The 23629-nt window shown below is 42.2% G+C and overlaps 1 long non-coding RNA gene across 2 annotated transcripts in view; it reads left to right on the top strand.

Annotated features, from left to right (window-relative positions):
* The window catches only part of LOC115085162, a 54547-nt gene that overhangs the window by 9231 nt on the left and 21687 nt on the right, over positions 1 to 23629 (top strand). Inside the window, exon 1 of one of the 2 annotated variants that reach the window (XR_003854747.1) lies at positions 7741 to 8852. The exons of the other annotated variant lie outside the window; for it this stretch is intronic. This is a non-coding gene — a long non-coding RNA (uncharacterized LOC115085162). Of the gene's footprint in view, positions 1 to 7740; positions 8853 to 23629 lie in introns of those variants that run through there. 2 annotated transcript variants of the gene reach the window in all.

Raw genomic sequence — 23629 nt, 5'->3', positions numbered from 1 at the left:
TAGTTCCAAGCACCTTGTCATAGAAAAGGGATTTTGGGGGTGGTGGCCAGCTTGGGTAGGAGACTTAGCATGGGAGTGTAGAAAGTGGGTGGAAGAGGGGAGAATATGGCCTTATGCTTGACAATCTTTGCTTAAATAATATCTTGACTTTTGGGTGGTGAAGGGGAAGGAAGCTTTCCAGGCCTGTAAGCCTTTAAAGATTGATACAAAATTTAGGGGGTTTAGGGAGAAGGCTCATTGGCCGGCAGGTCTAGTATCAATTTCATTGGAATGGGGGAAGTGGGGGTTTGGGCTGTAGGGCCTGTACAGGAGCCTTTTTTTTTATAAATAAATTTAAGTGCTTCTTAACCATCTATTTGTTTTGAATATATCTGTCTAAGTTAAAGTAATGTGGAAATAACTTCCTGGATAACTCTAAAACCTAATCGATGATTTAGGCAAACATAACTAGTTATATTTCAAAGTTTTCTGGGTAGATTTATCCAGATAACTTTATTTGAGACTCCCGCTGAATATACCTCATAACTTAAGTCATCCATTTTCAGGTTTCTGAAAATCAACCTTGTGTGCAATTTAAAGAATGATATTTATTGTATTGGTTATGGAAATATTCACAATAGAATAATAAATTCCTTAGTATCGGGTGTTGCATATGCATAACATTTGAGTTTCAATGTGTGGATGAGACGATGGTGCAGGAAAGAGGGATTCAGTTTTGTAAGGTACTAGGGAAACATTTGGGGAAGGGGCAGACTTTTCCGAAAGGATGGGCTCCACCTTAAACAGAGTAGAACCAAGCTACTGGCACTAACTTTCAAAAATCAGATTGAGCAGCTTTTAAAGTAGAACAAGAGGGAAAGCCAACAGTCACTCAGCAGTGCATGGTTCAGAGAAATGTATCCTTGAAGGATACTAATGAAACAGGAGAGTTAGGGCATCCCAACAGAGAGGTTCCAATAAAAGCAAACGTAGTCCATGTGCCTATATATAAAAAAATCACCAAAGCTAATGATTTCCAAATTATCACTACAACTGAAAAGCAGGTTGTTAATACAAACAAAAAACACACTTTGAAATGTCTGTATACCAATGCCAGAAGTCTAAGAAGTAAGATGGGAGAGTTAGAGTGTATAGCAGCAAATGATGAGATTGACATAATTGGCATCACAAAGACTTGGTGGAAGGAGGATAACCAATGGGACAGTGCTATATCAGGATACAATTTATATCGCAATGATAGAGAGGATCAACTTGGTGGGGGTGTGGCACTTTATGTCTGAGAGGGTATAGCGTGATACAGCAGTCAAAAAAGAAAACAGAATGTTAGGAATTATTAGGAAGGGAATGGTTAATAAAATGGAAAATGTCATAATGCCTCTGAATTGCTCCATGGTGAGACTGCACCTTGAATACTGTGTACAATTCTGTTTGAGCATCTCAAAAAAGATATAATTGCGATAGAGAAGGTACAGAGATATAGTTGTGATGGAGAAGGTAGAGAGAAGGACAATCAAAATGATAAAGGGGATGGAACAGCTCCCCTATGAGGAAAGACTGAAGAGGTTAGGGCTGTTCAGCTTGGAGAAGAGATGTCTGAGGGGGGATATGATAGAGGTCTTTAAGATCATGAGAGGCCTTGAACGAGTAGATGTGAATCGGTTATTTACACTTTCGGATAATAGAAGGACTAGGGGGCATTCCATGAAGTTAGAAAGTAGCACATTTAAGACTAATTGGAGAAAAATTCTTTTTCACTCAACTCACAATTAAGCTCTGGAATTTGTTGCCAGAGGATGTGGTTAGTGCAGTTAGTGTAGCTGGGTTCAAAAAGGGTTTGGATACGTTCTTGGAGAAGTCCATTAATGGCTATTAATCAAGTTTACTTAGGGAATAACCACTGCTATTAATTGTATCAGTAGCATGGGATCTTCTTGTTGTTTGGGTAAGCCAGGTTCTTGTGGCCTGGTTTGGCCTCTGTTGGAAACAGGATGCTGGGCTTGATGGACCCTTGGTCTGACCCAGCATGGCATTTTCTTATGTTCTTATGCCATTAAGCTAAGCCTGCTTAATATATAACTTACTTACTCCTGGTCCCAACTTCAGATGATATCTCTCTGTTTACCTCTGAAGCAAGCTTCAGCTAGAGAGCTGGAGAATGTTCGCAGGGGAGGAAACTTCCTCCTGGTCTGGTACTGGCAGAGCTGCCAGTTGTCTGAGGGCTTGCTTCTGTGTTCCATACCAGCAGAGCTGTCAAGCTTCTCTCAGCGCCCTGTTGTCTCAGGCTTCATACCTTCTTCAGACCCTGGACAGGGCCTCGTCTCTTTCCAATCTCCTGGCCACACCTTAGTCTTCTCCCTCCTTGATAGCAGGGGCTGCGGGGATGCTTGGGGTCCACTCTTTCTTTCAGAGTTGCTTTCATCTCCTTATTTGCCCCCGTCTTATACTTTCCAGCTGATAAATATGCATAAGCTCATGCATAATCATGTGTTGGATGGAGGGTCTTTGCCACATTACAGGTCCTTTCCCCACCCCATTTCTTCAGGGAGATCCTGCCACTTCAAGGATAAGGCCAGTGGATCATTTGAATTTAGGGTCTCTGCCCCCCCCCCATCAACTGTGTGTTAGTGTCAGTGTTTTCCCCATTTCAGACTGCCCCCCTTCTTGCAAGGATGGGCTTACTTCTGACCTCGTTTGTATATCTGCTAACTCCACCAGATTTTAAAAGACCAGCGAGAGCTCATTAGACGCCAACGGAAACAGCCACTCTAGTGGCAAACCCATTCTAGGGAGCCCTTTCCTGAAGAAAGGAAAGGCAACTCTCTCCTGGTGTAGCAAGCCTGTATCTACCCTCTGCCTCTGTGCCTTGCTGCCATACACCAGATGACTCATTCAACTCCTTGTGGTGTTCTGGCCACTATCATAGTTGCTCAGTGTGTTGGTGCTAGTCTTTCTGCTTGCTATGTTTCCCCTTCATTGTGCTGTAGGATGTTGATGCCACTTGTCTTGCCGCTTTGCCTTTGAGGGTTCATGCATCTGTTATCGGTGCTCTCTTTTGAAGCTGTGGTGTGTTTTTTACACTCTTGCTGCTGCTTTGCACCTCTATTAAAGCACTCTTCTTGCCACTTCTGGTACCCCTTTTCCCCTTTAAAGTACCTTAAGCTATTCATGCCACTTTGGTGCCACTTTGCCACAGTCTTAGTACCTTGGAGTTCTTTTGTTGTTCTGATGATTGCTCCCCAGAGGTTTCATCAAAATTGATAAGAAAACCCCAATTCTGCAGCCAAAAATAGGCTGCAAATACTTCCCCCATTGACTTTAATGGGAACCGGAAAACGAATGCATGTAGCAACGTATTGGGGGCGCCATTGGATGAATGCAATGAATTTGGCTGCCGACGAATACCGAATATGACAAATCCGTACCCTCTGCACATCCCTAATGGTAACTATCAAAATGTAACACAGAATTTCTGTCAGTAGGCTTTTGGTATACTGAAGTATAAATATTCCCCTGACATTTAAATACCTAATAATCCAAAAATGCCAACCTGTTCTCACTATATTGAAAAGTAAATTTCAAATTGTAATCAACATAATTCTTCCACTCTCTAAATGCCAAAAGTTCCATATATCCATCCATCCATATCCAAAATAGGTCGTCAATGCATCTTTTCCAAAATAAAACATGCTTAAAAAATGGTGATGGATAAATATGCTCCTCTTCAAAAGCAGCGACGTACAGGCATGCAACAGATGGTGGCAAAGGAGACCCCCATAAGAATGAAACTCTCCTTTCTCTTGCAATAGTTTTGAGAAAGCAGAAATATTTTCTTGCAATCAATTCTTTGGCAAGGGAGTTAAGGGTTTTCTCAAGGAAGACAGCCTTAATAGTCCTTTCCCTTTTTCTGCTTCTTCTAACCTTGGAGTTAGACTTATTGTTCACCTAACACTGAAACCATGTTTTAAATTTTATACTGAGACATTCAAAACAAATACTCACTTTTTGGGAAAGCTTTAGGGACCTTAGGTTTTACTTCTGCATCTTATTTAACTAAAAAAAGATTAAGATCTTAGGTGTGATTAGTTGTTCCTTTATCCCAGGCTTCATTAAAACTGGTGCTGATTTGAACCTCAGAGAACCGTTCTAGTGCAATACCTTTTAGTTTCTGCTCTGAGTATTTTCACAAAGTTAATATTGTAAAGTTCCCTTAGGGAGGGCTCATGGAAAAACTAAATACTCTCTTAGGGCCTGGTTTTCAAAAGCATTTACATGCATAAAACTGGGCTTTCCACCCTTTATATGCACTCTACTTGTTTAAATAGGCTTTTGAAAATTGTTACAATATATGCCATTGAATTGTCCATAGATTGACTCATATACATGTTCTTTACGCATGCAAATGTCTTTTGAAAATTGCAATAATGGTATGTTACATTTACACTCATAATTCCTTTGAAAATTTACCTGAAAATGAGCATGTGTATTTCAGGTCTCTGAGAGACAGTTTACGAGTACACTGATAGCATTAATAGCTTTGTTCTGAGTATGACCTTCTTCAGTTTCCAATTAAAATTTCACTTATGAAGCACTTAATCTCAATAAAGCTTTGCAAAGTAGGGTCACGGGTAACTTTCCTTTGAAAAATTTGATTTTTCTTTTATGTTTTGTGTTCACTGTGAACCGATACGATGTGCGAACGGATATCGGTATATAAGAAATGTTAAATAAACAAATAAATAAATAAATAAAATGTCTGAGGATTTCTATTCATGGTTCTGTGGCCATAACAATAATCTCACTTAGTTCTCTCATTTGTTTCACTTCCTGACTAACTGAATATTTTACCACAACTTCAGTATTTAATTTAATTTTCTAGTATCCATTTTTTATTCCTTACCTTTAGGTCAGGAACTTAAAAGACAATTTCTAATAAAAAAAAACAAAACATATTCACTTAGAGGTAGATTTTAAAAGGTTGCGCTCGCGCATCCATGGGCACGCACTACCCGGTATGCACACATGGACGCCTGAATTTATAACATGCGCACGCAGGTGCTTGCATAATAAAAAATCGGGGGTTGGCACGCTCAAGGGGGGTGCACAATTGTGCAATCTGTGCACGCCAACGCCCGGGGCCTTCCCCTGTTCTCTCCCAGGGTGCTCCGATTTCGGAGTGGCCTCGGAAGGAAATTCCTAACCCCCTAACCTAACTTCCCTTCCTGATTTTCCCTAACCCTCCCGCCCACTAGCCCTATCCTAACCCCCCCTCCCCCCCAACCTTTAGTTTACCTCTTGCGCCTGCCGGTACGCGATCCTCCAACACAACGGCAAATGGCCGCTGTGCCAAAGGCCTCTGTCCCCGCCCCCTTCTGTCCCTTTTTCGAACCCCCAGGATATTCGCTTGTCCCTGGGAGTTAAACGCGTCGCCGAGCCTTTCTAAAATAGGCCCAGCATGCGTAACCCGATTTACGCACGTAGGCTTTTGAAAATCTACCCCTTAATCTCATTCGCTCAGTAGTATATGCCTGAACAAGTCTCCCTGATTATGTTTTCACTTTTAAAAGGCATTTTAGCAGGGTCCATGGCAAGACAACCTCATAGAACTTCTGCTTTCTTATTTTTTTCTCTCTTATTTATTGCATTTTCACAAATTAACAAGCATTTCAGCTTTTAGAAACATGCAAGAGAGAACAAGCAAAATATACATTGGATAATTATCTTATTTCAGTAACATAATGTATCTCACTTGTAATATTAAGGAAAAAGGGGGAGTTCCAAGATGTAAAATTACAGGAACAGATTTTTACAGCGGTAATAATAAATGAAACTGAAAGGCTGCCACTGTGCCATTTACAAATGATTACCGCAATCGAGTTTATACATTTATTTAGACAGTACCAATCGAAGTACAAGAATCTAAATATATACGCAAGTGTTCTGGATCGAAATATACACGTTTAACACTTTGATGAGTTATAATACATTGGCAAGGAAATCTAAGATTAAATTTAGCACCCATAGCCAAAACCTCAGCATGCATTTGAAGAAACTTTTTCCTACATTCCTGTGTGGCATGGGTAATATCTGGAAAAATCCAGACAGGATACCCAAGAAATAAGAATTGCCTATGGCGGAAGAAAGACCTCAATATCAAATCTCTGTCCTGGGAAAAAAACATATGACAAAAAAAGAGTCCCTTGTCTACTTATCGAAATATCAGGTGAAGTTTCCCAAAGCTGAGTTTAATCCAGTTCTGACTCCAAACCTTGTTCCGACATATCTGGTTTAAGGATTTTATCATATAGGTTTTAGCAACTGTAGGCATAATTTCTTGAGAAATTTCCAATATCCCAGTAAGATGTTTCTTAATCAAGTCCGTAGGAGACATTAGATTACATTGAGGGAAATTCAAAACACATACATTTAAGTAACGAATAGAATTTTCAATATTTTCCAGTTTTCTCAGATGTGAAAAATCAGACTTGATTAACTGATCTTGAGTTTGCTGTAGAGAGGAGACTTTAAGTTCTAAAGCAGACATTTTTTGTGTATGAGAAGCAGTTTCCAAAGCTTGAAATCTTCCAGCAAAAACAGAAGTTACCTCTACTAGGGAAGAAATAGACCTCTCTAACAGCATTAAAGCAGACCACAAAGAGTCCATAGTAATAACTAATGGCTTCGGTAGGGCTGGGCGCATTATATTAAATTCCATACCGCAATCTTCTTGTCCAAACTTCTACTCCCCAGAATCTCTACTTTTACCTTTTAAAGTTGAAATTTTCGCTGGTGGGGGGACCGATATGTTGGCCCCTGGCGTGGAGCTCTTCAAAATCACTGAGGCCTCAAAGCCAGAAGAAGGAGCCGACATTAACACGGTCACTCTCCCGACATGAGAAGTTTTATCCAAAGCTACCAATCTAGGACACAATGGTCCACATGGTGGTGAGGAGAAATCCAGATTTAAGCTGGGATTTTCCATTCTCACAGAGAATGGTGAATCCCGGCGGTAATGGGGGCGGGGGGGGGAGAAGAGGGTGGGCCTGCGAAAGCCAGCAGTGATTGCACCACTGCGGTGTTATCGCTGCCGGCTTTCACACCCAATAGTGCCACCATGAAAGATGGTGCTATTGGGCGTGCTACTGGCAGCGATAACGGGTCTTACCTTATCGCCGCCAGCAAAGTTATCGCCGCATCTGCCTCCTCACCGCCCTGCCTCTTCCCCTCCCCGCCCCAACTCTGCCCTGACTCCACCCCGGCAACCTATGCGAAAAGTCCCTTTACACATGCAATAGGCTTACAAAATAACCCCCTTAGAGGCACTGAAGGTAAAGGAGGGGTAAGCGGTGCTCCGGGGCTAAGTGTAGTCTGAATGTCCGGCGACCGGTCCATCCGCTCCTCGTGGGCCACCACCAAGGACCCCTCTGGAGTAGTAGCGCTAGCAGCCGGGTACAGAAACCCCTTGATAGTCGGTTGCAATGGATCTAGGATAGGGGTAGTTGCCCCCGTTTCCCTAATCTTTGCCTTCTTCTTAGTATGCGGCATTGTGGAAAATGTTTTTTTAAAGAAATAAGGAGCTCCACCGTCCTGTGCCTTTCATCTGGTGGCCATCTTGGAACCAGAATTTCTGCTTTCTTAATGTCTCCTGAGGTTCTGCAGTATTCTGTAACTGTCTGTGGATTTTTGTTTTCAGGAATATCCCTACTTTTGATGATATTATAGCAGAAAATAGTTCCTAGGAAAGCATTAAATCAACACTAACCCTTTTTTAAACTTTACCATTTGTTGTCTAGTGATGGGAATTAAAGTTAAGAATTTTTGAACTGATGGTAGTTGAAGAAAACATTTTCTAGCCAAATTAATGTACATTTTACAGTATCGTTATGCTGGCCCTCTCATGTGCTTGTACAGTATGAGACATGCTGGTAACTAGGGTAAGGATTTGGTTTGATATATTTAGCCAGCATGGAATGTTTCTGAGCTGTGCTTAGAACTATTGGCTAGAGCATAGAGCAATATCCTGGATAGACTAGCTAAAACCATCCGGATCTGAGTCATTTTGTGCAATTTATTTGCATTTACATTATTTCTTCCCTCAGATATTATTAATTAGATAATCATAAGATGGAATGCAAAGTCCATTTTACCCCTCTTTTATCCTATTAAGGAGTCAAATATTCACAGGTGTTCAATTCTCTCACTTTTCCATTCTAAAGCAAATAATAGCCCATGTTAGGATTAGGATATCCTATTCTTGTGTCATCTATAATTATTAAGGTCCTTTTTGACCATTTGTCTTTAGCCTTTTGATATGTACATTGGTGTAAATCACTCTGGATAGGAACTGATTATGTCACAATGTTTTAGTCTAATGTTAAATGTGGTTTCCTTAAAGATAATTAGTTCCTTAAATGTTAACCCAGGTATGTTTACATTCAAGAATAGAATTTTAAATAAGAGACACTTTCAAATGGTTAAAGTTAGATTATTTTCAGAAATTTTTTCTCAAGTGAATTAAGCTGGTATTAAGCAAACATAAAATAAATGCAGTTATTTTTCTTCTTCAAATAGTTTTCTCATAAACACAATTTAATTCTCAGCAATATTCTTACTTTGTCTTCACCAATGCTGCAAGAATAACAATGATTGTGAATAACAAGGAAAAAATGAATAAGTAAGAACCAGTTCTTTTACAGATAGTAAATCAGATAAGTATAATATTCACTTTCTTTCTTTCAAACACTGTATTTTTTTTAACAAATACTTAGCACTAATTCCTAAGAAATGATCCTCTGTAAATTATTTAAGTCTTTCAGGAATATCTCTACCAAGACCAAAAAGAAGCAAAGTGTTAGGTGAGTATTCTTCTACGTGTGTTTGTCCCTTTCCCTGGTATGGTATGTGTTTTCTCTATTTTTTTTTTAATAAAAAGTCTCTACTAGCAGTTGTGTATTCATTTTCAGCATGTATCTTAGACTCCGTAGATGCAGCTGCTTGGGGGAGGAGCTTGTATTTGTTGTTAGTGATCGAGCCTTGATTTTACCAAGGGAATGAAGAGAAGCATTAGAAGATAGAGTTTGAACTTGCTTTTCAGGCTTGATAATGCAGGCTGCAATCATTAGGGGTGTGCATTCGTTTTGAACTTATAGGTAAAACGCAACTTTTTTTTTTTTTTAACTTAAAAAAGTGATGAGGCGAAAACGATCGGATTTCCAACGTATTCAACATAGCTATGTTGAATACGTTGGAAATTGCGATTGTTGATCCTAAATAAAATTTAAACCCCTCACCCTCCTTAATCCCCCCCAAGACTTACCAAAACTCCCTGGTGGTCTAGCGGGGAGTCAGGACGCCATTTCTGTACTCCTTTGCGAGGAGCATGTGACGTCGGCGTCACGTCGGAGTGACGCGGACGTCACGTGATTCCCCGTGCGTTCGCTCCGGGACCCTCGTTGGACCCAAAAGGAACTTTTGGCCAGCTTGGGAGGGCCTCCTGACCCCCCCAAGCTGGCCAAAAGGTGAGCTGGTGCAAGCATGGGTAATGAAAGCAGGACAAGGCTGAAGCAAGGACCAGGGTAAAATGTCTGACCCTCAACCGGACTTGCATGCCCCAGGATAACCAACAACTCAATGTTGATTAATGAACAGTCCTACGACTGTTCCAGGCCCTTTCGGACCTGCCGCTGGGTACAGCAATGGGCGGCAGGTCGGACAGAGGATGAGGGTAGACGGAGTCCTTAGAACACAGAAGACTTTGGACGAAGACTGAAGCGGGAACGTTGAAGACAAAGGCGCTATAGACAAGGACTGAAACGAGGATGCTGTAGACGAGGGCTGGAGTAAGACATCATAGATGAGGACTGAAGCAAGACACCATAGACGAGGACTAAAGCGAAGACATCATGGATGATGACTGAAGTGAGACATCGTAGATGAGGGCTGAAGTGAGACATTTTAGGTGAGGGCTGAAGCAAGACACTGTAGATGAGGGCTGAAGCAGGATGAAGAGCTGAGGCGAGTCTGCGATGCAACGCGCCCTACACAGTCCACCCGCGAGACTGGTCACGGACCAAGTTGGGCTCAAGGCAGTACTCCAGGAGGAATAGTGGAAGTTGAAACCAGAACATGACAAAGCAACTGTAGAGACCTGCACTGGGGCGCGCCCTACACAGCCCCTCGCGGGACTGGTCGGGGACCACGCTGGACTCAGGGCAAGTTCATACAGAGACTTGACATGGACTTCACGCAGGTTACAATAGGCTCTGAAGACCGGGACAACTCTGAAGCAGGATTCGATTCTCAAGGATTAAAAACAACGGACTGAAGCAGGAGGTCTTCCAGAGGGTTGCGCTGTGGAGATGAGGATGGCCTTGTACCGTGAGGCGCCTTACACAGCCCACCCGTGGGACTGGTCATGGATTACGACAGTGGTATGCCAGGAAGGTGGACATCTGGGAACCAAGGCATGGAGGCAGAAACAAAAGCAAGGACATCAGGAACATCGAGACAACAGAAGACCTGGATGAAGAACATCTGGAACATGGAGAGGATTGAAGACCTGGACAACGGACATCTGGAACATGGAGACAACTGAAGATCTGGATGATGGACATCTGGAACATGGAGATGACTGAAGATCTGGATGATGGACATCTGGAACATGAAGATGACTGAAGACCTGGACGAAGGGCATCTGGAACATGAAGACAACTGAAGACCTGGACAACGGACATCTGGAACATGGAGATGACTGAAGACCTGGATGATGGACATCTGGAACATGAAGATGACTGAAGACCTGGACGAAGGACATCTGGAACATGGAGATGAAGCTGTAAAAGCAGAAGAAGACCACGGAGGACCTGGACTGGTCAGAAGACACAGACAACTGTGGAACCTGATCCAAAGGCCACGAGAGACTGAAGAGGAATCCCTTTTATAGGGCTGAAGCAGGAAGTCATTATCAGAAGGAGCCAGCAGCACTTCCTGTGGCTGGCCCTTTAAATGGAGTGAAGGGGCATGCGCTGGCACCTAAAGAAGGCTGAAACAAGAAGAGAAGAACTGCAGCACCATGGACAGTTGCACTTGGCCATGCAGGGGCAAGGAGGAGCAGGCAGGCTTCGGGGCGACCTCCAAGCCACAGGATGATGTCGGAGCGGCAGCGGGCTATCTCCTGCCACTCGAAGAGGCTCCAGGGTGGCGGCTTCCTGCCGCAAGAGTGCTGGTAGGTGCGGCCTTCAGGCTGCAGATCTCGGTGGCGGCATTAGGCCGTGAAGAAGGCAGGGAGAGGCAGGCATTAGCAGAGGCAGCCTCCCTGCCCAGCAAGGACCCCAGGAGCGGCTCCCTGCAGTGAAGGAAGAGCAGCAGCGGTGGTGGCTCCTGGCCGCGGGAGGAGCACCAGGTGGGTGGAGAGGCCTGCTCGCAGAGAGTAGCTCCACGGGCAGGAATCGTAACAACATCATGAATAATATATCACTCAACAAATCCATCATCATCCTGGGTAACTTCAACATACACTTTGACTCACTCACCCACTCAAAAGCCTGCCAAACCATCATCAATGCCCTATCAACCCTACATCTAAAACAAGTAATTGAAACTCCAACTCACAAAGCAGGTCACACCATTGACTTCATATTCATCAACACTGAAGATTGGCAAACAAACGCAATCCACACCACAGAAATGCCTTGGTCTGACCACCACCTAATCCAAGCCAACTTGACTCTCAACTCCATCCTTACATCTCCTCAAAACACATTGAGTAAAATAACATACCATCTTCCATTCAACACTGAACTCCTACAAAAAACTCTTCAAACAGAACTAACATACATAGATTTATCAAACTCTGACAATGCCACAGCATCATGGCTAATCATCACAAAAAAAGTGGCAGATAGCATCAACCCCACCATAACAAAAACAATAAAACAATCAAAACACAACAATCAATGGTACAATGATAACATCAGAGCAACCAAACGTATACTCCGAAAAAGAGAAAAAGAATGGAGAAGGAACAAAACTACAGCCACGCTAAACATATATTGGAGCCACCTAACACAATATAAAAACACCATCAACAACGCAAAAAAAGAATACTTCTCAAACAAAATCAACAAATTTCATCATAACCCCAGAATGCTTTTCTCAATAGTACAAAACCTCACAGAAACCACCCAGAAAACCACATGCACCACTCACGGAAGCGACAACTTTGCAGAATTCTTTAACAAAAAAAATATCAAACTTAATACAATCCAACCTTATAAACAACACCCAGCCCATAAGAATGAACATAAATGAAACTTCAAAATGGGCAAACTTTGATACAGCCTCCACCCTCGAAATCCAATCACTCATCAAAAAATTGAACCCCGCCAACCACCCCTAGACAGCATCCCCATAATAAGCCTCAAAGCAATCGAACCCACTATAACAAAAACACTTACCGAGTTCGTCAATCTATCCCTAACTGAAGGAAGCTACCCCAAGTGCCTCAAATCAGCAATAATCAAACCTATGCTAAAAACCTAACAAACTACTGCCCTATTTCTAACCTATCCCTCATAGCCAAGATCATCGAAAAGGTTGTACACTCCCAACTTGACGAATACCTTGAAACAAACAACATCCCATCCCCAACCCAATATGGACTTAGAAAGAACCTCAGCATAGAGACTCTCCTACTATCATTAAATGACACCATATTAAGAGGATTCAACAAAGGAAAAAAATACCTACTCATACTCCTTGACCTTTCGGCAGCCTTCGACACAGTAAACCATGACATACTCTTAGAATGACTGACAGAAATTGGTATAACTGACACTACCTTACGATGGTTCTCATCCTATCTATCCAACAGAAGCTAGCAAGCATCAATCAACAACAACATTTCCAAAATAATTAACCTCAACCCTGGAGTTCCACAGGGCTCAGCACTGTCGGCAACTTTATTTAACATATACCTTCTACCCATTTACCAATTACTAAACGATCATCAAATCACCCACTTCCTCTACGCAGATGACATACAACTTCTAATTCCCATCCAAAACTCCCTCGATGAAATATACAAAGAAACATCTGCTCTACTTGACTCAATCAAGCAACTTCTAACACATTTGAAACTCATAATAAACATCGACAAAACTGAAATTATCATCATGGACAGAAAACCCAATCCAACACCACCACCCCAACTCTTACCTGGCAATCAAATGAACCCAATATCCTCTGTCACACACACCAGAAACCTTGGAGTAATCATTGACAAAGATCTATCCTACAAAAACCACATAACAACCAAAATCAAAGAAGGATATATCAAACTGCTAACCTTAAGACGTCTAAACCTATTTCTAAACTCATATGACTTCAGAACTGTACTGCAACTACTAATTTTCTTGACTATTGACTATTGCAACTCCCTACTGATTGGTCTACCATACACCAACATCAAACTCTTCAGATTCTTCAGAACTCAGCTGCCAGAATTCTAACAGGAAAAAAAAAGAATGATCACATAATCCTATACTGATTTCACTATACTGGCTTCCAATAAAATCCCGAATTGAACACAAAACCATGACCATCATACATAAATTACTACACAACGAGCATCAAGGACAATCTGGTTTAAAAATAACCCCCTTAAAGGCCCATTGGAACCTACGTTCAAACAACACATTTCGTCTAACAGTCCCCACCCATCAGAAATGCTCACCTAGCAATTACAAGAGATAGAGCGTTCTCCATTAGAGATGTGCTTCGTGGTTCGCCCGAAGTAGGAAATTGCCCGAAATTTCCTACTTCGGGTTTTTTTCGGAGGCCCGAAACCCGAAAAGAATTTTCCCCGACTTTCGGGGAAATTTCGGTTTTCGGGTTTGCCTGGGGGAGGGGCACACATTTTTTTTTTTTAATTAAAACCCACCCCAAACCACCCCAAACATTTACCTTAACTATAGTTCACCACCACCCCCCATCCCGATCCCTCCCCAAGACTTACAAAGTAGATCCCTGGTGGTCCAGCGGGGTCCCGGGATCCATTTGCCCTCCTCCGTGCCCATGTTTCTGCAGCCATGCTCTTTAAAATGGTGACGCGCAGCCTCTGAACACCATGTCACAGGGGCTACCGGCGCCATTGGTCAGCCCCTGTCACATGGCCATCGGCACCATCTTGTGCTCCTGTCATGTGACTGGAGCTGACCAATGGCGCCGAAAGCCTCTGTGACATAATATGGGCAAAGGCTATCGGCGCCATTTTGATTACTGGCAGCCGACAACGAAATGGCTCCCGGACCTCCACTGGACCCCCAGAGATTATTGGCAAGCCTTGGGGGGGTCAGGAGCCCCCCTTCTGACCCCCCAAGGCTTGCCAATAATCTCTGGGGGTCCAGCGGGGGTCCGGGAGCCATTTCGTTGTCGGCTGCCAGTAATCAAAATGGCGCCGATAGCCTTTGCCCATATTATGTCACAGAGGCTTTCGGCGCCATTGGTCAGCTCCAGTCACATGACAGGAGCACAAGATGGCGCCGATGGCCATGTGACAGGGGCTGACCAATGGCGCCGGTAGCCCCTGTGACATGGTGTTCAGAGGCTGCGCGTCACCATTTTAAAGAGCATGGCTGCAGAAACATGGGCACGGAGGAGGGCAAATGGATCCCGGGACCCCGCTGGACTACCAGGGATCTACTTTGTAAGTCTTGGGGAGGGATCGGGATGGGGGGGGTGGTAGTGATAGATATGTAAAAAAAGAATTTTAAATGCTTGGGGTGGATTTTTTTAAAGATTCCTTTGCCGTTTCGTTTTTTGGCCCGGTTTCGAGTTTCCTCTTTTCGTTTTTTCGAAAAACGAGACGAGGAAACCCGAAATTTACCACAAAGTATCCGAGTCAAAAAACGACCCAGCAGGAAAAAACGAAGCACATCTCTATTCTCCATTGCCTGCCCCAAAATATGGAACTCCCTACCAAAAGATTTCAGAACACAAACCAACCTTAAAACATTCAAGAAGGATCTGAAAACATGGTTATTCTACAAAGTCAAATTCTACAAATATTCAACTTGACATGGCCCATGTCGGGTTGAATATTTGAATGACCTTCTTTTTGGCTAAGTATTTTTCAAAAAATGTTTTTGGGTAACAAGCCGGTTTTGCGATTTTTCCTATAGATGCTTTATATTCAAATTTGTTTAAACTTGAACAGTTGATATTTAAATAAAGAAAAAAAAATTAAATTTAGGTTATATTAGACGTGGGACAATAAATGATTACAAATTTCTCTGCTCATAGGCTGACTACTGCCTGCGGCCCATTGAGGGCGAGAGACAGCGGATTACATTTTACCTTGAGCATATACTGATGATATTGTCTCTAGTCTGGGTTAAATGTGTTCTTGGTAAATAGTTACAAATACTATTTCCCTCTCTAGAGTTACCACTTTTGTTGTGAGTGATCATTTGAGAGGAGTTTGCTTCTGGTTAGTGATTTATTCTACAAAGTCTACATCGACAATCAAATAACACAACAACCAAACACTAATCAGCACTACCAACTAAACCCACGCAAGAACAAAACAAGAACCAGCAACAACCATCTTCATACAACAATGAACTTATGATGAACTCTACAAAGGAACTGTCTCTAAGATTAACAAATCATACCGTCTGTATTACCCTCCAAACACAAAACTGTCAGTTTAACCCCCATGTTATCCCTCCCTTCCTTCTTTCCCCCCCTCCCCTGAACCCTCCCGTTGTTTCATCGATTAGCAAATGTTAAACTACCATTAATCTGTTTGAATCTTGTAAACCGTTATGATGACTACACCAAATGACGGTATATAAAACTCAACAAATAAAATAAATAAATAAATAAATAAATAAATAAATAAATAATGAATCCAGGCCTAAATAAGAATCTTAGTGTTGTCCTGAAGTCTTAATTGGACTTTGATACTTATTACAGGAAAATAATGATAACTGATTTTCCCTATCAATTGAGAGAGATCTGAATCTTTGGGAGTAAATGAGAAGAGAGTGTAAATTGAACAGCAAATGAGAATGAGATGCATGTGATCAGCCTTACCATTAAAGAAATGTGTATTCTTTAGAGAAACCCTCTCCCAATACCTTGTGTGAGACATAAGAGTATTTTTTAGAAAAGTAAAGGACTTATGTATGATTCTGTTACAACATTCAAATCCAGTCATATAGGTTTGTGCTTCATACTTTTATTCCTGTTTCTCAATTCTGTTTGGTTTCAAGGATTAATAACAAAATCTTGAGAAATTAAATATCTCAACAAATTTTCTAGTCATCAAATTATGAAATACACTATCTAAAAATTGTGAAAAAACTCTGTATGGTTAAACAGCCTAGGAGTTCAAATTCATTTAACCTTTCCTTCAACAAACCTTCACTACCAATGATGTGTCTCAGGTTAAGAATTACTGTAGTGCTCCAGAGAAAATGCACACACAAACAGGGAATTTGTTTAAGCTGCCAATCAGAATTTATTTTCTCAGTGTATTCTTTATTTACAGAAGACCTTAATCTGTTTATCCTTTTCAAATATGTCAATGTTGATTATAAAGGAACTTTCTTAAGTGGAAGAATCCTTTTTTTTTTATAACTTGAAAGCCAAGGGCTTATTTTCTAAAGTCATTACCTTTTTTTTACTTTTTAATGTTCAATCATTCAACTTTTTCTGTCACACCTTTAACTATGCTGATTAAAACCCATGGACCAGTACTTCAAATTGGGGTAGATTTTCAAAGGGTTATGTGCATAATATACGCGCTTAACCCTTTAAAATCACTCCTGTGCATGCCCCGGGACCTGCGAATGTCCCGGGGCTTTGAAAAAGGGGCGGGAAGGGGGCAGGACTCTCACACTCACATACATGCATTCACTATGGGATTCCTATTAAATCAGTGTATTTCACAATAATTTGGCTTCTCTGTGTTGCCATCACAGTGTCCCTGCCTGCATGTCTCTCTTTTATTCTCAGCAGCAACAATAAAAAATTGACATTATGTTTTCAAAAAGAATATTCCTATATTAGTGACATAATGAGAGAACAGTTCCACCTCCATCTGATTTATAGCTCGAATCACCAAGAATCTACTGAGAAACCTACTAGGGATGTAATCGTTTTTTGATGATTTAAAATATCGTCCGATATATTTTAAATCGTCAAAAATCGTTAGAGGCGCAATACAATAGGAATTCCCCCGATTTATCATCAAAAATCGTAAATCGGGGGAGGGGGGAGGGGGGGAAAACCGGCACACTAAAACAAACCTAAAACCCACCCCGACCCTTTAAAATAAAACCCCACCCTCCCGAACCCCCCAAAATGTTTTAAATTACCTGGGGTTCAGTGGGGGGGTCCCGGTGTGATCTTCCACTCTCGGGCCATGGCTGCGTTAATAGAAATGGTGCCGGCGCTAGCTTTGCCCTGCCATATGACAGGGCAAAGCTAGCGCCGGCGCCATTTTGGTTCCTGTCCCCCGACGTCACGAGCGCAGGAGATCACTCCCGGACCCCCGGACCCCCAGCGGGGGTCCGGGAGCGATCTCCTGCGCTCGTGACGTCGGGGGACAGGAACCAAAATGGCGCCAGCACTACCTTTGCCCTGTCATATGACAGGGCAAAGTTAGCACCGGCGCCATTTCTATTAACGCAGCCGTGGCCCGAGAGTGGAAGATCACACCGGGACCCCCCCCACTGGACCCCAGGTAATTTAAAACATTTTGGGGGGGTTCGGGAGGGTGGGGGATTTATTTTAAAGGGTCGGGGTGGGTTTTAGGGTTGTTTTAGTGTGCCGGTTTTCCAGCCCTCCCCCGATTTACGATTTAAACGATTTAAAAAAACAAAACAAAACCGCGACGATCAGATTCCCTCCCCCCCCCAGCCAAAATTGATCGTTAAGACGATCGATCACACGATTCACATCTCTAAAACCTACTGGTCATTACTTTTATGAGATTAAGATTTTTAAATGATCTCAATATGTTATTTATAAATTAGATTAATTTATAACATCCACTGTGTTTTGACTGATTTATGTGTTTCTTCAGTAAGAACATAGGAACATAAGAACATAAGAACATGCCATACTGGGTCAGACCAAGGGTCCATCAAGCCCAGCATCCTGTTTCCAACAGTGGCCAATCCAGGCCATAAGAACCTGGCAAGTACCCAAAAACTAAGTCTATTCCATTTTACCATTGCTAGTAATAGCAGTGGCTATTTTCTAAGTCAACTTAATTAATAGCAGGTAATGGATTTCTCCTCCAAGAACTTATCCAATCCTTTTTTAAACACAGTTATACTAACTGAACTAACCACATCTTCTGGCAACAAATTCCAGAGTTTAATTGTACGTTGAGTAAAAAAGAACTTTCTCCGATTAGTTTTAAATGTGCCACATGCTAACTTCATGGAGTGCCCCCTAGTCTTTCTAGTATCTGAAAGACTAATCGATTCACATCTACCCGTTCTAGACCTCTCATGATTTTAAACACCTCTATCATATCCCCCCTCAGCCATCTCTTCTCCAAGCCGAAAAGTCCTAACTTCTTTAGCCTTTCCTCATAGGGTAGCTGTTCCATTCCCCTTATCATTTTGGACGCCCTTTTCTGTACCTTCTCGATTGCAATTATATCTTTTTTGAGATGTGACAACCAGAATTCTACACAGTATTCAAGGTGGGGTCGCATCATGGAGCAATACAGAGGCATTATGACATTTTCCGTTTTATTCACCATTCCCTTCCTAATAATTCCGAACATTCTGTTTGCTTTTTTGACTGCCGCAGCACACTGAACCGACGATTTCAATGTGTTATCCACTATGATGCCTAGATCTCTTTCTTGGGAGGTAGCACCTAATATGGAACCTAACATTGTGTAACTATAGCATGGGTTATTATGTTTACTTAACTTTATGCCTTCTTAGGCCTTTCTTTCCAGCTGCTTAAGCTTCCAAGTTTTTACCATCCCTGTTGAATGTAACTTTGGATTCTTCTGTTTATTTACTTATTTAAATATGTATTTTCTGTTACAATCCCCTTGTTCGATGTAAACTGACCTGATATGGTATTTAACCATGAAGGTCGGTATAGAAAAATACTAAATAAATAAATAAATAAATATATGCATCACCTTGCACTTATCCACATTCAATTTCATCTTCCATCTGGATGCCCAATTTTTCAGTCTCACAAGGTCTTCCTGCAATTTATCACAATCTGCTTGTGATTTAACTACTCTGAACAATTTTGTATCATCTGCAAATCTGATTACCTCACTCATCGTATTTCTTTCCAGATCATTTATAAATAAATTGAAAAGTAAGGGTCCCAATACAGATCCCTGAGGCACTCCACTGCCCACTCCCTTCCACTGAGAAAATTGTCCATTTAATCCTACTCTGTTTCCTGTCTTTTAGCCAGTTTGTAATCCACAAAAGAACATCACCACCTATTCCATGACATTTTACTTTTCCTAGAAGCCTCTCATGAGGAACTATATGAAACGCCTTCTGAAAATCCAAGTACACTACATCTGTTGGTTCACTTGTATCCACAGGTTTATTAACTCCTTCAAAAAAGTGAAGCAGATTTGTGAGGCAAGAATTGCCTTGGGTAAAGCCATGCTGACTTTGTTCCATTAAACCATGTCTTTCTATATGTTCTGTGATTTTGATGCTTAGAACACTTTCCACTATTTTTCCTGGCACTGAAGTCAGGCTAACCGGTCTGTAGTTTCCCGGATCGCCCCTGGAGCCCTTTTTAAATATTGGGGTTACATTAGCTATCCTCCAGTCTTCAGATACAATGGATGATTTTAATGATAGGTTACACATTTTTACTAATAGGTCTGAAATTTCATTTTTTTACTTCCTTTAGAACCCTGGGGTGTATACCATTCGGTCCAGGTGATTTATTACGCTTCAGTTTATCAGTCAGGCCTACCACATCTTCTAGGTTCACTGTGTTTTGGTTCAGTCCATCTGAATCATTACCCATGAAAACTTTCTCAGGAATGAGTATCTCCCCAACATACTCTTTAGTAAACACCGAACCAAATAAATCATTGCCTGCTCATTGCCTGCTCATTGCCTGCTCATTGCCAGCTCATTTGCCAGCTCGTTATAAATATTCAGTCACTATGGCATTTCTATGATGACATTCCCCTAGCTCTGTTTTATTTTCTTTCCTTCAGGAAAAATGGACCTTGTTTTTACCAGCTTCACTAGAAAAGTTTTAATAGGAATGTAAATTTACTTGAAAGAATCAACCCAAATTTCAAGGAAAAAGTCGTCAAAACCCACAAAATTCACTACAGATCACAGAAAATACATTCTGAGAAATCCCCATCCTGCCAAATCCTGTGAAAAAAATCCTGAAATCACTCCCAAAACAATAGTTTCCATATGTAGAGAATACTAACTTTAATTCCAAAATAAGGATAAATACGTTCTCAGATATGCACTACCAAAGTTTAGCTTGCTTTAAAAAGTTTTTTTTTACTTCTCAGAGCCTCTGAAGCTCCCTCTCCCAAGCAGGATAAATAACTCATTTAAAAATAAACATTAGGTTCCAACTCCAGTGATTTTCATGTCATCATACTCCATCCCCCCACTCTCATGACCACAACCTGCAAAACAAACAAACATTTATATTGAAATGAAACTTTTAATTTTTTGGGGATTGATTTCACCAAGGTTTACCCGGGACAATGAAAATTGGTAGGGAGCTTCCCCCGCCTCCCCTTACTTTAATCACCAATGATTTATATTTTAAAAGTGTTTATTTTACTTTTAATTTCAGTTTTAATGTTAGTCTTATGCCCACTTTAACTGGGACCTTCTGACATTAGCAATGATATCAGTGGCCCAGCCTGCACCTCTCCACTATACACTGAATGCTCTCCCAGACCTTTAATGTCTTCCATGGCCTCCTCCTGCAGTGAGCCAGAACATAGGAGGAAGACTCAGAACAACAGCGTCAGGTAAATTAGCTGATTTCAGTGTTTCTCTTTCTCTAGCCATGCCTTGATGTCTCAAAATGATGATGGGAGCTCCCAGGGCTCCCTCAGCATTCAGGCACATATGCGTCTGACAGCTACTGGATGCAGCAACACTGCCCTACTCTCTACATGTGTTTCCCACTCTCTACATGTCACAGAACTGCCCAAAGCAGCAGGAATCTGCTCTCTTTCCCAGGCCTTCTCTTAAACACGTCATGGCGGGAACCTCGGGAACGCCCCCTCCGCATGACGTCACCGCCAGTGTATTTAAGCTATTCAGACTTTGCTTCCTACGAGTTAGCAAGGATTTCCTTCCTGCTGAATTCCACTTCACTTGGAGATGCTTTGCTGTTCACTACTCTGAACTTGTTCCTGCACTATGGACCTTGAACACTTTAGATACCTGTTCCTTGGGGGCCTTGTTGCATTCTGGCTATCTGAAACTCGGAGGGCCTTTCTGCCTGGAGAATCCATCTACTCATATTGGGACCCAGCCTATTTCAGCCTTGTGAGTACACTACTCATTTGCTACTATCTTTCTGATGGAACCTCTGGTGTACCCCGTGCCTTGGGCCACTACCGTGCTCAACTCAGCATACCTGTTTCTAAACTTCGGAGTGAGTACCCTCATCTATTCTGCTCTGATGACCTCCTGCACTTTTCTTACCATCACTGCTGATTCTCAGCGTATCCTACACTGCGGGCCACTACCGGATCTACCCCTGAGAAGTGTTCATCTGGAGAAGTTCCCTGGCGTACCCCATTCCACGGGCCACTACCGGGGATATCATCACTGAGCCAGTCTACTACTCTGGACTGTGTCTTCCTTCCCACTCGGTGGGTATTTCACCTAAGTTCCAGTCCAATAAAGTCTCGTTACTAACTGTGTCCATCTCAGCTGAGGCCACGCCTATCGTGGTGAGACCCCACAGAGCTCCTCCCTGTGGGTGGAGTCAGATCTCACTATGATCCAGGGTCCACAACCATACCAGAACATAACAATTGCTAGTTCTAACTGATAGTGTTAAGAGGATTTGACGCAGGGTGTTGATACCTGTTGGACTTATTGGACCTCTCAGCCACATTTGGTACCATAGATCACAACATTATGATCCAAAGGCTGATTTAAATTGGTTTGGAAGGAAAAACATTAGATTGGTTTACATCTTTTCTATCACACTCTACGGGCCAACCCATTTCAGGGAACCCTTTCCTGCGCAAAGGAAAGGGAACTCTCCCCGGGTTTAGCCAGCCTATCTCTTAGTACCCATTGACCCATGTTGAACCAGATCCACTATTCACATGGAAACCTCCTCCATGTCAACTTCCTATGCTTTAAGGCTCATGCTCCACTCTAGGGGCCAACCCATTTCAGGGAGCCCTTTCCTGTGCAAAGGAAAGGGAACTCTCCCAGGGTATAGCCAGCCTATCTCTTAACACCCGTCGACCCATGTTGAACCGGTGTTCACATGGAAACCTCCTCTATCTCGGCCTTCAAAATTCTCGTTTGTATATCTTCTATGTCCACCAGATTTTAAAAGAGCAGTGAAAGCTCACTAGACGCCAACAGAAATACCCCACTCTATAGGCAAACACCTTCTACGGAGCCCTTTCCTGTGCATAGAAAAGGGAACTCTCCTTGGGGCCAGCCTGTCTTGCCCCTATCAAAACCACAGGGACCTGACTACCTCAGCTCTGCCAGCCATTCTTGCTCCTATCAAAACCACAGGGACCAGGCTACCTCCGCTCTGCCAGCCTGTCTTGCCTCTATCAACTTTCTGCCACTCTGCCTTGCTGCCATGCACCAGATGACTCACTCTACTCCTTGTGGTGTTCTTGCAAATATCATGGTTCCTCAGTGTGTTGGTGCTAGTCTTTCTGCTGCTTTGTCCCTTTACCAGTGCCTTGTGGTTTTTTCTGACATTCTTTCTGCTTGCTATGTTCCCCCTTCAATTTGCTGTAAATGTTGATGCCACTTGTCTTGCCACTTCATCCGTCGTGCTGCCTTCGAGGGTTCATGCAACTGCAAATGGTGCTCTCTTTTGAAGCTGTGGTATATTTTTTACACTCTCGCTGCTGTTTTGTACCTCTGTTAAAGCACTCTTGCCACTCCTGGTACCCCTTTGCCCCTTTACAGTGCCTTAGGCTATTCATGCCACTTTGGTGCCACTTTGCCACAGTCTAAGTAACTTGGAACTCTTTTCTCGTTCTGATGGTTGCTCCCCAGAAGTTTCATCAGAATTCATAAGAAAACCCCAATTCTGCAGCCAAAAATAGGCTGCAAATCTTCCCCCATTGACTTTAATTGGAAAACGGGAAACAAATACAACTAATCAACGAATTGTTTTTTCCTCTATGAAACTAATGCAATGAATTTTTGTCCTGGTGAAACGAGAACCGAAATGAAACAAATTTTTTCCTTCTGCACATCCCTATGGGAGAGGTAACAGTGTTAGAGCCACTTGGCAATAGTGATCACAACATTATCAAATTTGACTTACTAACTGGAGAGAGCACAAAAATAGAAATCTATTATGACAGCATTTAAATTTCAGAAAGGTTAGTATGATAAAATGAGGAAAATGG

Source organism: Rhinatrema bivittatum, chromosome 2 (assembly GCF_901001135.1).
Source record: "Rhinatrema bivittatum chromosome 2, aRhiBiv1.1, whole genome shotgun sequence".
Taxonomy (NCBI): domain Eukaryota; kingdom Metazoa; phylum Chordata; class Amphibia; order Gymnophiona; family Rhinatrematidae; genus Rhinatrema; species Rhinatrema bivittatum.
This window is presented reverse-complemented; position numbering and strand designations above follow the sequence as displayed.